The sequence below is a fragment of the Heptranchias perlo genome, chromosome 21 (genome assembly GCF_035084215.1).
Source record: "Heptranchias perlo isolate sHepPer1 chromosome 21, sHepPer1.hap1, whole genome shotgun sequence".
NCBI lineage: Eukaryota > Metazoa > Chordata > Chondrichthyes > Hexanchiformes > Hexanchidae > Heptranchias > Heptranchias perlo.
Window position 1 is genome coordinate 34,360,228 of NC_090345.1, and position 14,679 is coordinate 34,374,906.

Below are 14,679 nucleotides of genomic sequence, written 5' to 3' on the forward strand. Positions count from 1 at the left end.
AAAATGTTTCAGGTTGTCTCTTGCCAATATGTTGGAAGATGACTTAACAGCTGTGGTCACTGCAGCTTTAATATGCTTTCTGAGCTTGTCACCTTTTTCTTAATTCGTTCATGGGATGTGGGCATCGCTGGCGAGGCCAACATTTATTGCCCATCCCTAATTGCCCTTGAGAATGTGGTGGTGAGCCGCCTTCTTGAACCGCTGCATTCCATGTGGTGAAGGTTCTCCCACAGTGCTGTTAGGAAGGGAGTTCCAGGATTTTGACCCAGCGACGATGAAGGAACGGCGATATATTTCCAAGTCGAGATGGTGTGTGACTTGGAGGGGAACGTGCAGGTGGTGTTGTTCCCATGTGCCTGCAGCCCTTGTCCTTCTAGGTGGTAGAGGTCGCGGGTTTGGGAGGTGTTGTCGAAGAAGCCTCGGCGAGTTGCTGCAGTGCATCCTGTGGATGGTACACACTGCAGCCACAGTGCGCCGGTGGTGAAGGGAGTGAATGTTTAGGGTGGTGGATGGAGTGCCAATCAAACGGGCTGCTTTGTCCTGGATGGTGTCGAGCTTCTTGAGTATTGTTGGAGCTGCACTCATCCAGGCAAGTGGCGAGTATTCCATCACACTCCTGACTTGTGCCTTGCAGATGGTGGAAAGGCTTTGGGGAATCAGGAGGTGAGTCACTCACCGCAGAATACCCAGCCTCTGACCTGCTCTTGCAGCCACAGTATTTATATGGCTGGTCTAGTTAAGTGTCTGGTCAATGGTGACCCCCAGGATGTTGATGGTGGGGTATTTGGCGATGGTAATGCTGTTGAATGTCAAGGGGAGGTGGTTAGACTCTCTTGTTGGAGATGGCTATTGCCTGGCACTTGTCTGGCGTGAATGTTACTTGCCACATCAGCCCAAGTCTGGATGTTGTCCAGGTCTTGCTGCATGCGGGCACGGACTGCTTCATTATCTGAGGGGTTGCTAATGGAACTGAAAACTGCAATCATCAGCGAACGTCCCCGTTTCTGACCTTATAATGGGGGTTAGGTCATTGATGAAGCAGCTGAAGATGGTTGGGCCTAGGACACTGCCCTGAGAAACTCCTGCAGCAATGTCCTGGGGCTGAGATGATAGGCCTCCAACAACCGCTACCATCTTCCTTTGTGCTAGTTATGACTCCAGCCACTGGAGAGTTTTCCCCCTGATTTTCATTGACTTCAATTTTACTAGGGCTCCTTGGTGCCACATTCTTGTCAAATGCTGCCTTGATGTCAAGGGCAGTCACTCTCACCTCACCTCTGGAATTCAGTTCTTTTGTCCATGTTTGGACCAAGGCTGTAATGAGGTCTGGAGCCGAGTGGTCCTGGTGGAACCGAAACTGAGCATCGGTGAGCAGATTATTGGTGAGTAAGTGCTGCTTGATGGAAGGTGTCGTCGACAGCGCTATCACTTTGCTGATTGAGAGTAGGCTGATGGGGCGGTAATTGGCCGGATTGGATTTGTCCTGCTTTTTGTGGACAGGACATACCTGGGCAATTTTCCACATTGTTGGGTAGATGCCAGTGTTGTAGCTGTACTGGAACAGTTTGGCTAAAGGCGTGGCTAGTTCTGGAGCACAAGACTTCAGCACTACAGCCGGGATGTTGTAGGGGGCCATGGCCTTTGCTGTATCCAGTGCACTCAGCCGTTTCTTGATATCACTTGGAGTGAATTGAATTGGCTAAAGACTGGCTTCAGTGATGGTGGGGATCTCTGGAGGAGGTCAAGATGGATCATCCACTCGGCACTTCTGGCTGAAGATGGTTGCAACCGCTTCAGCCTTGTCTTTTGCACTCACGTGCTGGAGTCTGCCATCATTTCAGGATGGGAATGTTTACGGAGCCTCCTCCTCCCGTTGGTTGTTTAATTGTCCACCACCATTCACAACTGGATGTGGCAGGACTGCAGAGCTTTGATCTGATCCGTTGGTTGTGGAATCGCTTAGCTCTGTCTATGGCATGTTGCTTCCGCTGTTCAGCATGCATGTAGTCTTGAATTGTAGCTTCACCAGGTTGGCACCTCATTTTTAGGTACGCCTAGTGCTGCTCCTGGCATGCTCTTCTACACTTCTCATTGAACCAGGGTTGATCCCCTGCCTTGTTGGTAATGTTAGAATGAGGTTACAGATTGTGCTGGAATACAAATCTGCTGCTGATGGCCCACAGCGCCTCATGGATGCCCAGTTTTGAGCTGCTAGATCTGTTCTGAATCTATCCCATTTAGCACGGTGATAGTGCCACACAACATGTTGGATGGTGTCCTCAGTGCGAAGACGAGACTTCATCTCCATGAGGACCGTGCGGTGGTCACTCCTACCAATACTGTCATGGACAGATGCATCTGCAACAGGTAGATTGGTGAGGACGAGGTCAAGTAGGCTTTTCCCTCGTGTTGGTTTGCTCGCCACCTGCCGTAGGCCCAGTCTGGCAGCTATGTCCTTCAGGACTCTGCCAGCTCGGTCAGTAGTGGTGCTACCGAGCCACTCTTGGTGATGGACATTGAAGTCCCCCACCCAGAGTACATTCTGTGCCCGTGCTACCCTCAGTGCTTCCTCCAAGTGGTGCTCAACATGGAGGAGGACTGATTTGTCAGCTGAGGGAGGACGGTAGGTGGTAATCAGCAGGTTGTTTCCTTGCCCATGTTTGACCTGAGATTTCATGGGGTCTGGAGTCAATGTTGAGGACTCCTAGGTCCACTCCCTCCTGACTGTATACCAATGTACCGCCACTTCTGGTGGGCCGGTGGGACAGGAGCATACCCAGGGATGGTGATGGAAGATTCTGGGACGTTGGCTGATAGGTATGATTCTGTGAGTATGGCTATGTCAGGCTGTTGCTTGACTAGTCTGTGGGATAGCTCTCCCAATTTTGGCACAAGTCCCCAGATGTTTGTGAGGAGGACTTTGCAGGGTCGACTGGGCTTGGTTTACCTAAGTTGGATGACTTCAAATTTAAAATTGTGGCTCACTTCAAAAATATTTTACCATCATGTATGTCTGGCTTCATAAATGCAGGTTGCCTACAGTGGGCAATGAAGTATGGGCTGCTCTTCTAAAATTTGGGTTAAATTATGTTACAGCAAAATAGACTAAGCTTTACCTTGCATCTAGTCTGTGCTTGTTGCTTCAAAGATAGAATTACATAGAAATTACAACACCTAAGCAGGTTGTTCGACCCAACCAGTCCATGCTTGTGAGTATCCTCCACAAGAGCAGTGGTGCTAATACCTTGTGCCTACCCTGTTCCCATGTCACCTTTGTCCCCTTCAACCACCTATCAAACCGAGTCCTAAATGTTGACATGGTCTCTGCTTCAATCACTAATTCTGGTAGTGCATTCTACAACTTCACAACCCTGTCTCTTGAACATGCTTTCTGGGCTGTGTTAAGTTTGCACTACATCTTAAAGCAATCATCTGTTGCAAATCAGTTAACGGCTGACAGTTTTTCCCAGATGGTTAGACTTCATACTCCTCGTCTTCTGCCTACCACCAGAAAACCTATTCGGAAACAGCCATTCATGTTTTCCTGCTCTACTTGTGGCAAAATGCTTTGGTGCACCTCCCTCAGGCAGGGTTAGCAGTTTTAAAAAATGCTGCACTCGTGCCTGATGCAGGTCCAATCACACATACACAGAACCTTGTGCAAAAGAGTTTGCACTTGTGCGCACGCAAGAAAGCCCACGTGCACAGAACTTTAAGATGCAGGGATTGAAAACTAGGCATTTATTGTCTGGGTTTCATTCCTTGAATTGATCCAGCAGCCACACTTAAAACAAGACTCTAGGTGAATTGAGGGATATGGGGATCGGGTGGGAAAGTGGTGTTGAGGTAGAAGTTCAGCCATGATCTTATTGAATAGAAACATAGAAAATAGGAGCAGGAGTAGGCCATTCATCCCTTCGAGCCTGCTCTACTATTCAATATGATCATGGCTGATCCTCTATCTCAATACCATATTCCCGCTCTCTCCTCATACCCCTTAATGCCTTTGTGTCTAGAAATCTGTCTAGCTCTTTCTTAAATATATTCAATGATTTGGCCTCCACAGCCTTCTGTGGCAGAGAATTCCACAGGTTCACCACGCTCTGAGTGAAGAAATTTCTGCTCATCTCAGTCCTAAATGTCCTACCCCGTATTCTGAGACTGTGACCCTTGTTCTGGACCCCCCCAGCCAGGGGAAACATTCTCCCTGCATCCAGTCTGTCTCGCCCTGTCAGAATTATAAATGTTTCAATGAGATCCCCTCTCATTCTTCTAAACTCGAGTGAATACAGGCCAAGTCGCCCCAATTTCTCTTCATACGACAGTCCTGCCATCCCAGGCATCAGTCTGGTGAACCTTCGCTGCACTCCCTCTATGGTAAGTATATCCTTTCTTGGATAAGGAGACCAAAACTGCACACAATACTCCAGGTGTGGTCTCACTAAGGCCCTGTATAACTGCAGTAAGACATCCTTGCTTCTGTACTCAAATCCTCTTGCAATGAAGGCCAACTTACCATTTGCCTTCCGAACTGCTTGCTGTACCTACATGTTTGCTTTCAGTGACGTACAAGTACACCCAGGGTCCCTTTTGTACATCAACATTTTAATAATACTCTGCCTTTCTGTTTTTCCTTCCACAGTGGATCACTTCACATTTATCCACATTATACGGCATCTGCCATGTATTTTCCCACTCCCTCAACTTGTCTAAATCGCCTTGAAGCCTCTTTGCATCCTCCTCACAACTCACCATCCCATCTAGTTTGTGTCGTCAGCAAACTTGGAAATATTACATTTGGTTCCCTCATCCAAATCATTGATATATATTGTGAATAGCTGGGGCCCAAGCACTGAGCCCTGTGGTACCCCACTAGTCACTGCCTGTCACCCTGAAAAAGACCCATTTATTTCTACTGTTTCCTGTCCGTTAACCAATTTTCAATTCACGCAGTATATTACTGCCAATCCCATGTGCTTTAATTTTGCACACTAACCTCTTATGTGAGACTTTATCAAAGGCCTTCTGAAAATCCAAATAAACCACATCCACTGGTTCTCCCTTATCTATTCTACCAGTTACATCCTCCAAAAAAAAAAACTCCAGTAGGCTTGTCAAACATGATTTCCCTTTCATAAATCCATGTTGATTTGTCTAATCCCGTTGATATTTTCTAAGTGTCCTGTTATCACATCCTTTATAATAGGCGCTAGCATTTTCTCTACTACTGATGTAGTTCCCTGTTGTTTTCCTTTTTTAAATAGTGGGGTTACATTTGCCATCCTCCAATCTGCAGGAACTGCTCCATAATCTATAGAATTTTGGAAGATGACAACCAATGCATCCACTATTTCCCTGGCTCGCTCATTTTAGTATTCTGGGATGCAGATTATCAGGCCCTGGGGATTTATCATCTTTCAGTCCCATTAATTTCTCCAGCATTTTTTTAACTAATACTAATTTCCTTTAATTCCTCCTTCTCACTAGTCCCTTGGTTCCCTAGCATTTCTGGGAAGTTATTTGTGTCCTCTTCCATGAAGACAGAACCAAAGTATTTGTTTAATTGCTCTGCCATTTCCTCGTTCCCCATTATAAATTCTCCCGTTTCTGACTGTAAGGGACCTACATTTGTCTTCACTAATCTTTTTCTTTTTACATATTTGTAGAAGCTTTTACAGTCCACTTTTATGTTCCCTGCAAGTTTACTCTCGTACTCTATTTTTCCCCTCTTAATCAATCTCTCGGTCCTTTGCTGAATTCTAAACTGCTGCCAATCTTTAGGCTTGCTACTTTTTCTGACAACTTTATATGACTCCTCTTTGGATCTAATACTATCCTTAATTTCTTTTGTTAGCCATGGTTTGGGCCGCTTTTCCTTTGTGTTTTTGCACCAGAAAGGAATGTATAATTGTTGCAATTCATGCATTTGTTCCTTTAAATGTTAGCCATTACCTATCCACCGTCATGCCTTTTAACGAAGCTTCCCAATCTATCATGGCCAACTCACTCCTCATACTGTCGTTGTTTCCTTTGTTTAGATTTCGGACCCTAGTTTTGGATTGGACTACTTCACTTTCCACCGTAATGAAGAATTCTATCATGTTATGGTCACTCTTCCCTAAAGGATCCCTCACAACAATATTATTAATTAACCCCTTCTCATTGCACAATACCCAATCTAGGATAGCCTGTTCCCTGGTTGGCTCCTCAATGTACTGGTCTAAAAAAAAAATCTCGTACACACTCCAGGAATTCATCCTCCACAGTATTACTGCTAATTTGGTTTGGCCAGTCTATGTGTAGATTAAAGTCACCCATGATTACTGTAGTACCTTTGTTACATGCATCTCTAATTTCCTGTTGGATCCCATCCCCTACATTACCACTACTGTTTGAAGGCCTATAGACAATTCCCACCAGTGTTTCCTGCCCCTTGGTGCTTCTTAACTCCACCCAGACTGATTCTACATCTTGATTTTCTGAGCCAATATTCTTTCTCACTATTACTGATTTCATCCTTTACTAACAACATCACCCCACCTCCTTTTTCCTTTTTGCCTGTCCTTCCTAAATATCGAATATCCTTGGAAATTCAGCTCCCGGCCTTGGTCACCCTGCAGCCATGTCTCTAAATGCAATTATATCGTTTCCGTTTACATCTATTTGTGCTGTTCATTCGTAATAAGGTAGACGAATTCTTCGTGCATTCAGATACAGTGCCTTTAGATTTGTCTTTTTAACAGTTTTAGACATCTTAACATTGTTTTGTACTATGGCCCTATTTGTCTTATTACCATTTTTTTCTTACCTGGACCCTATTTGTTAGTGCACTTTTTTTTTGTTTGTGTCAGGAAGGGACAGAGCATACAATCGGGTTATCCTTACCCCAGTCACTTTCCTGCGCAGTTTCCTTGTCTTTTTTTCTCTTTAGCATTCTAGATTTCTCTCCACTGGGACCCTTTTTCCCACCCACAACCGCCCCCCCCCCCCCCCCCCCCCCTGCAGCAACCTCCTCATTTTAGTTGAAAGCCCTATCTACCTCCCTAGTTATTAGATTCGCTAGAACTCTGGTCCCAGCATGGTTCAGGTGTAGTCTGTCCCAACAGAACAGCTCTTTTTCCCCAGTACTGGTGCCAGTGCCCCAGGAATCAAAACCCACTTCTCCCACACCAATCTTTGAGCCACGCATTCATCTCTCTGATCCTTTTTCCCCTTTGCCCATTAGCTTGTGACTCAGGTAATAATCCAGAGATTATTATTTTTGTGGTTCTGCTTTTTAATTTAGCCCCTAGCTGCTCAAACTCCTCAGCAGAACCTTTTTCTTAGTCCTACCTATGTCGTTGGTACCCAGGTGGACCACGAAAACTGGATCCTCCCCCTCCTACTCCAAGTTCCTCTCCAGCCCGGAGGAGATGTCCTTTAACTCTGGCACCGGGTAGGCAACGTAGCCTTTGGGACTCATGCTCCTGGCTGCAGGAAACAGTGACTATCCCCCCTAACTATGCTGTCACTTACTACCAACCGCCCCCTCCCCCACTTGACCGGCTTCCTGTAACAAGGTCAGTTTTCTCGTCCTCCCCGCAGTCCCTGCGCTTGTCCAATAGATTTGAGGCTCTTGCAACCGTTGTGGACAAGTGCAGGGACTGAGGCTCCTGCAATTCTACCTCTTGGATCCCTTTACCTGCCTCATTCGTAATCACATCCTTCTGTCCCTGACCACATGTCAATTCTAAAGTATTTAATCTAAGGGGTGTGGAGCAGGCTTGAGGGGCTGTATGACCTACTCCTATTTCTTATGTAAGATGGGAGGAAAAATCACAACACACAACAGACCTCTTTGGGTTTCACCACAAAAAAGGCTATTTAGTCTAAAGTATGGGTATCCAATCTGTGGTCCCCTAGCTGTGGAATCCTGTCTTCAAAGCCCAACTAATTCAGTCCTATTTACACTTGTATTTCTTATTTGTGGGTTTGTCCTATTTGAATTTTGTGGCCTGTAGGTTTGGAAATGGATATTCTTAATGCTGTTGTCTCATTGGTGGATAAATCCTAAATCAGAATACCAAGATCTGACAATATCAGCAACTTAAGATATCTGCAGATTAATGGGAACATTGATTTTAAACTAGTCTCCAAGACTAGTGACCGGCAAAGACAAAAGCTTTTTCGCCCCGTCCTATGGGACACAGACCTGATGTTGTCACTGTAGTTTTGGTAGTGGTACAACAAGAACATCCCAAGGCACTTCAACGAAGGATAATCAAAAAAAAGAATGGATGCCAAGCCAAAGAAGGAGATACCTCAATGGGTCATGAAAAGGCTGGTCAGAGGTGTACCCCAAGGACCGTGTTAGAAGAGGAAAGGAAGGGGGAGGGGCTCAGGGAGGGAACGCTGCCACCAGCGATGAAGAAGAGATGCACAAGAGGCCGGCCTTTGAGGAATAAAGAGTTTGTTGGAGAGTGGGGTGGGATTTGTTGGCCTGGATGAGACTACATAAACAGGGAGTGGTGAGGCCATGAAGGGATTCAAATGTAAATGAGAATCCCAAATTTGAGTTGTTGGGGCACTGGGAAACAATACTGGCCAGTGAGGACAAGAGCAGTGGGCGAGCAGGACATGGGCAGCAGAGCCTGGACGAGTTAAAGTCCACAGAAGATGGGAGTATTTCCAGGAACAATCAAGTCTGGATCAATTCTGCACCAACAGTTATTAGCATTTTTAAATCAATTGCCTTTTCTTAAATACCACTGCCTTTTTTTATTGCCCCCATGACAATTTTCTTTTAAATACTGTTGACTTTTCCAGAATGTCTTTAAAATTATAGTGATTGCCACATGTGACTTGGTTTATCGCTGATTTCTAGCTTCATGTTCAGATGTCTTGGTATTTGATGCTGCAACAATCTTCTGGCTGCTATACTAAAATATAAATGGTTTTTAAAAATTGAACTGCAATTCCCCACTTTACATTTGGTACAGTTTTTTTGGATGGCCTTTCTATAAATGTACATTAACACAATTAATCTCTGGACATAGTTCATACTTCTGTATCATTAAAGGTTTCAGGATGTCCATCAGGTGGTTGCCTATTTTGGGAGGGTGGCAGGAGTCTTGGTGATTGGGTCACTTTGCAATGCCTGGAGAGGTCATGGTGCTGTATTCCCATCTTCCCTCTTGTCAGCCTGTGTTTATAGGGTTTGCTCAGGTGGGGGAGGTATTGACAATCACTCTTAATGGGTGACATTTTAAAACTCATTTGAGATCTGCTTTATAGTTATACCAACTTAAAGGTAAAGCAGATGCTAAAATACAATTCTGAATGGTGTTTGGACAGGTTTTCCTGTCTGCTCTTAATTCAAAATTATGTTTAGTGCTAAAAATCAAAGCAACATATTTAGCAGCATTAAGTGGGATTTTAGCACTTTAAAAATGTGACTTTTTAGAAAATTCAAAATAAGGAACTTTTTAATTGAGACTATAAAACTATACAAACTCTTAACCACTTTTGTAGGATTGGACGACTGAAGGTTAATATTAGAGAAAATGTTAAATCTATTCACCTAACCTGTTAGGGTACATAATTTTGTTAAAGCTATATTGCTCATTTATTTGACTGCTCAAAATTTGTATTTGAAGGCCTTTCCCTATCTGGACACTGGATAGAACAATAACCTTATAAGGAAACACAAAGTGAACTTTGGGGTGTGATGGGATAAACCTGTTCACAAGCAGTAGAAATGTATGGTTGTATTAGAAAAATGTCTGAAGTACTTCATGCATATGCTTTGTGGACTTGTCTTAATATTGATTTCTTGTCTGCAGAATGATCCCTACAAGACCTGTTCAGTTAAATAAATGCACTGTATACATCTGTTTAGAACTATGCCACCCAGGCACTTTGAGACCTATTGATTTGCTTTGCTGTTTGCGTTATATATGTCAAGAATTTGGGACCTAGGAACATCGGAACAGGAGTAGGCCATTCAGCCCCTCGTGCCTGCTCCGCCATTTGATAAGATCATGGCTGATCTGTGATCTAACTCCATATACCTGCCTTTGGCCCATATCCCTTAATACCTTTTGGTTGCCAAAAAGCTATCTATCTCAGATTTAAATTTAGCAATTGAGCTAGTATCAATTGCCGTTTGCGGAAGAGAGTTCCAAACTTCTACAACCCTTTGTGTGTAGAAATGTTTTCTAATCTCGCTCTTGAAAGGTCTGGCTCTAATTTTTAGACTGTGCCCCCTGCTCCTAAAATCCCCAACCAGCGGAAATAGTTTCTCTCTATCCACCCTATCTGTTCCCCTTCATATCTTAAAAACTTCGCTCAGATCACCCCTTAACCTTCGAAACTCCAGAGAATACAACCCCAATTTGTGTAATCTCTCCTCGTAACTTAACCCTTGAAGTCCGGGTATCATTCTGGTAAACCTACGCTGCACTCCCTCCAAGACCAATATGTCCTTCCGAAGCTGCGGTGCCCAGAACTGCTCACAGTATTCCAGGTGCGGTTTTATCAGTGTTTTGTATAGCTGCAGCATAACTTCTGCCCCCTTGTACTCTAGTCCTCTTGATATAAAGGCCAGCGTTCCATTTGCCGCCTTTATTATTTTCTGCACCTGTTCATGACACTTCAATGATCTATGTACCTGCACCCCTAAGTCCCTTTGGACATCCACTGTTTTTAACTTTTTACCATTTTAGAAAGTACCCTGTTCTATCCTTTTTTAATCCAAAGTGGATGACCTCACATTTGTCTACATTGAATTCCATTTGCCACAGTTTTGCCCATTCACCGAATGTATCAATATCCCTTTGTAATTTTATGTTTTCATCTACACTGCCTATAAGGCCACCAATCTTTGTGCCATCGGCAAACTTAGATATGAGACTTTCTATGCCTTCATCTAAGTCGTTAATAAATATTGTGACTAATTGAGGCCCCAAGACAGATCCCTGTGGGACTCCACTAGTCACATCCTGCCAATGTGAGTACCTACCCATTATCCCTACTCCCTGTCGCCTTTCGCTCAGCCAACTTCCTCACCAAGTCTGTACTTTTCCCTCGATTCCATGGGCTTCTATCTTAGCTAACAGTCTCTTATGTGAGACCTTATCAAATGCCTTTTGGAAGTCCATATAAATAACATCCATTGACATTCCCCGACCACTACTTTAGTCACCTCTTCAAAAAATTCAATCAGGTTTGTCAGGCACGACCTAACTTTCACAAATCCATGCTGGCTCGCTCTGATTAACTGAAAATTCTCGAGGTGTTCAGTCACCCTATCCTTAATTATAGACTCCAGCATTTTCCCCACAACAGATGTTAGGCTAACTGGTGTATAATTCCCTGGTTTCCCTCTCTCTTCTTTCTTAAAAAGCGAAGTGACGTGCAATTTTCCAATCTAGAGGGACAGTTCTTGAATCTAGAGAACTTTGAAAGATTATAGTTAGGGCATCTGCAATGTGCTCACCTACTTCCTTTAAAACCCTGGGATGGAAACCATCTGGTCCTGGGGGTTTGTCACTCTTTAGTGCTATTATTTTCTTCATTACTGTTGCTTTACTTAAATTTTATCAAGTCCCTGTCCCCGATTCAATAGAAGTTTTCTTGGGATTTCCGGCATGCTATCCTCTCTTTCTACTGTAAATACTGACGCAAAGTAATTGTTCAACATGTCCGCCATTTCCCCATTGTCAATGACAATATCCCCACTTTCAGTTTTTAAGGGGCCAACACTGCTCCTGACCACCCTCTTTTTCCTGTTGCATATTGTTTGCAAGTTACATGTACAAGTGACATAACATGCTATGGTGATGGTTACTGCAATTTACTTTTGACTGTCATAAGATATGGGGCTTCAGTCTGTAATTCTTCAGGTGATGTATTCTGTACCATGAAGATTCACTTCCTGTCCCCTCCATAGGGAGGGCCAATTTGAGTGGGAAAGAAAACATTGGTAGGGATTGAGAGTTGCACCACATGATTATTGTGCACTTCCTAGTAGATAGTTGTACAGATCCATTAGCAACAGCCACGTAACCAGTTGCCTGCCCAGTTCCTGGCCAGGGATGGTATATGATGTAATGGAAAATAGCAGAATTAGAATTCCGTACATGCCAATTTTTTTTTACTCATGGGCTGTGGGTGCTGCTCGCAAGACCGCATTTTTTTTTCAAAAAATATACTTTATTCATAAAATTTGCAACAATAGATACAATACAGTTGTCATCACATTCCAAATGTACACAATACAGATTATACAATTTGCAAGATACATCAAGTACAGTTCAAATATTCCAACAATACAGTTACACATCGTATATAATTACAGTTTGACAATCTAGGGTGCCTCATTGCATTACAATCAATACAGCTTATTGATTACAGGTACATGACATCAATTTGAATTTTACATTCTGCCCGAGGGGGGGGGGGGGGCGGTTTCCCTGATTGCAGCCCCTCTATATACAATGGCGGGAAGCTCTAAACAGTAGCCTTTCCCCACAGAGCCTTTGTGGCGGCTGCACCCAGCTTCAGTGCGTCCCTGAGCACGTAGTCCTGGACTTTGGAATGTGCCAGTCTGCAACACTCGGTCGAGGACAGCTCCTTGCACTGGAAGACCCGCAAGTTTCGGGGCAGACCAAAGGGTGTCTTTCACAGAGTTGATTGTCTTCCAGCAGCAGCTGGTGTCTGTCTCGGTATGCGTCCCTGGGAACAGCCCACACAGCACAGAGTCCTGTGTTACGGAACTGCTGGGGACAAACCTGGACAGATACCACTGCATCTCTCTCCAGATCTTCTTCACAAAGGCACATTCCAGAAGGAGATGGGTGACTGTCTCTACTCCACTGCAGCCTTCTCTGGGACAGTGCGCGGTGGCGCTGAGACTCCGGGAGTGCATGAAGGATCTGACTGGAAGGATCTCACCGCCAGCCAAGCTAGGTCTTCGTGCTTGCTTGACAGCTCTGGCGATGAGGCGCTCTGCCAAATGACTTTGACAGTCTTCTCGGGGTACCAACCGACAGAATCCACCATCTCCTTTTCCCACAGGGTCTCGAGGACATTACGTGCGGACCACTTACTGATCGCCTTGTGGTCAAAGGTGTTTTTCTGCACAAACTTTTCCACGAAGGACAGGTGGAGTGGAATGGTCCAACTGGATGGAGTGTTCAGTGGGGGCGTGGCCAGGCCTATCCACCTCAACACCGGGGACAGATAGAACCTCAGCACGTAGTGACACTTTGTCTGCGTACTGAGTGTCTACGCACAGCTTGATGCAGCCACACACAAAGGTGGCCAACAGGATGAGGGCCACGTTGGGCATGTTTTTCCCCCCTATCTCTGGAGATTTGAATATAGTGTCCCTGTGGACATGGTCCATTTTTGATTTCCAGATAAAGTGGAAGATGGCTTGGGTGACTGTCGTGGCGCAGGAGTGAGATATGGGCCAGACCTGTGCCATGTACAGCAACACCAAGAGCACCTCGCACCTGATGACTAGGTTGTTGCCCACGATAGAGAGGGATCATCTATCCCACAGTCCCAGTTTCTGCTTGACCTTGGCGATACGCTCCTCCCAATTTTTGGCGCACGCCCCAACCCCCCCCGAACCAGATCCCCAGCACCTTCAGGTAGTCCGACTTGACGGTGTAGGGGACAAAAGATCGGTCGGTCCAGTTCCCAAAGAACATAGCCTCACTCTTGCTACGGTTTACTCTAGCCCCCGAGGCCAGTTCGAACTGGTCGCAGATGCTTATCAATCTGCGGACCGACAGCTGATCCAAGCAGTAGATGGCGACGTCGTCCATGTACAGGGAGGCCTTGACCTGAGTGCCTCCGCTGCCCGGGATCGTTTCTCCTCCTCCCCCCCCCCCCCCCCCCCCCCCCCCCCCCCATCTTATGCCCACAGTCCTCCCGATAGACTCGACAAAGGGTTTGATGCAACACACGAACAAGACTGAGGAGAGAGGACAGCCATGCTTGACTCCAGATTTGATCGGATAGCTTTCTGATTCCCACCCGTTGATTGAAACTGCGCTACTGATGTGTAGAGCAGTTGGATCCAATTGCGGATTCCCTCCCCAAACCCTATTTTGGAGAGCACGTCCATCATGTACGTGTGCGATATTCTGTCAAAGGCCTTCTCCTGGTCCAGGCTGATGAGGCAGGTGTTCACCCCCCCCCCCCCCCCCCCTATCCTGTACATAGGCGATTGTATCCCTGAGTAGCGCCAGGCTATCAGATCTTCTTGTCGGGTACTGCGCAGGTCTGATCGGGGTGCATCACCACCTCCAGGGCTGACTTGACCCGATTGGCGATGACCTTGGGCAGAATTTTGTAGTCCACATTAAGTAGTGAGATGGGTCGCCAGTTTTTGATTTCTTCCCTCTTGCCCCTTCTGCTTGTAGATGAGGGTGATTTTTTTTTACAGAAAATATACTTTATTCATAAAATTTGTCACAAAAATGTACAATACAGTTGTCATATCACATTCCAAACGTACACAATACAGATTATACAATTTGCAGGTTAAATCAAGTACAGTTCAATGAACACATTATGCATAATTGCAGTTCATGACACTCTGGGGTGCCTCATTGCATTATACTCAATACAGATTATTGATTACAGATTCATTACAGATACATTACAGCAATTTGAATTTTACATTCT

The 14,679-nt window shown here is 45.1% G+C and overlaps 1 protein-coding gene across 3 annotated transcripts in view; it reads left to right on the forward strand.

Annotated features, from left to right (window-relative positions):
- The window catches only part of btaf1 (BTAF1 RNA polymerase II, B-TFIID transcription factor-associated), a 117,714-nt gene that overhangs the window by 6,188 nt on the left and 96,847 nt on the right, over positions 1-14,679 (forward strand). The gene's annotated exons all lie outside the window — the stretch shown is intronic.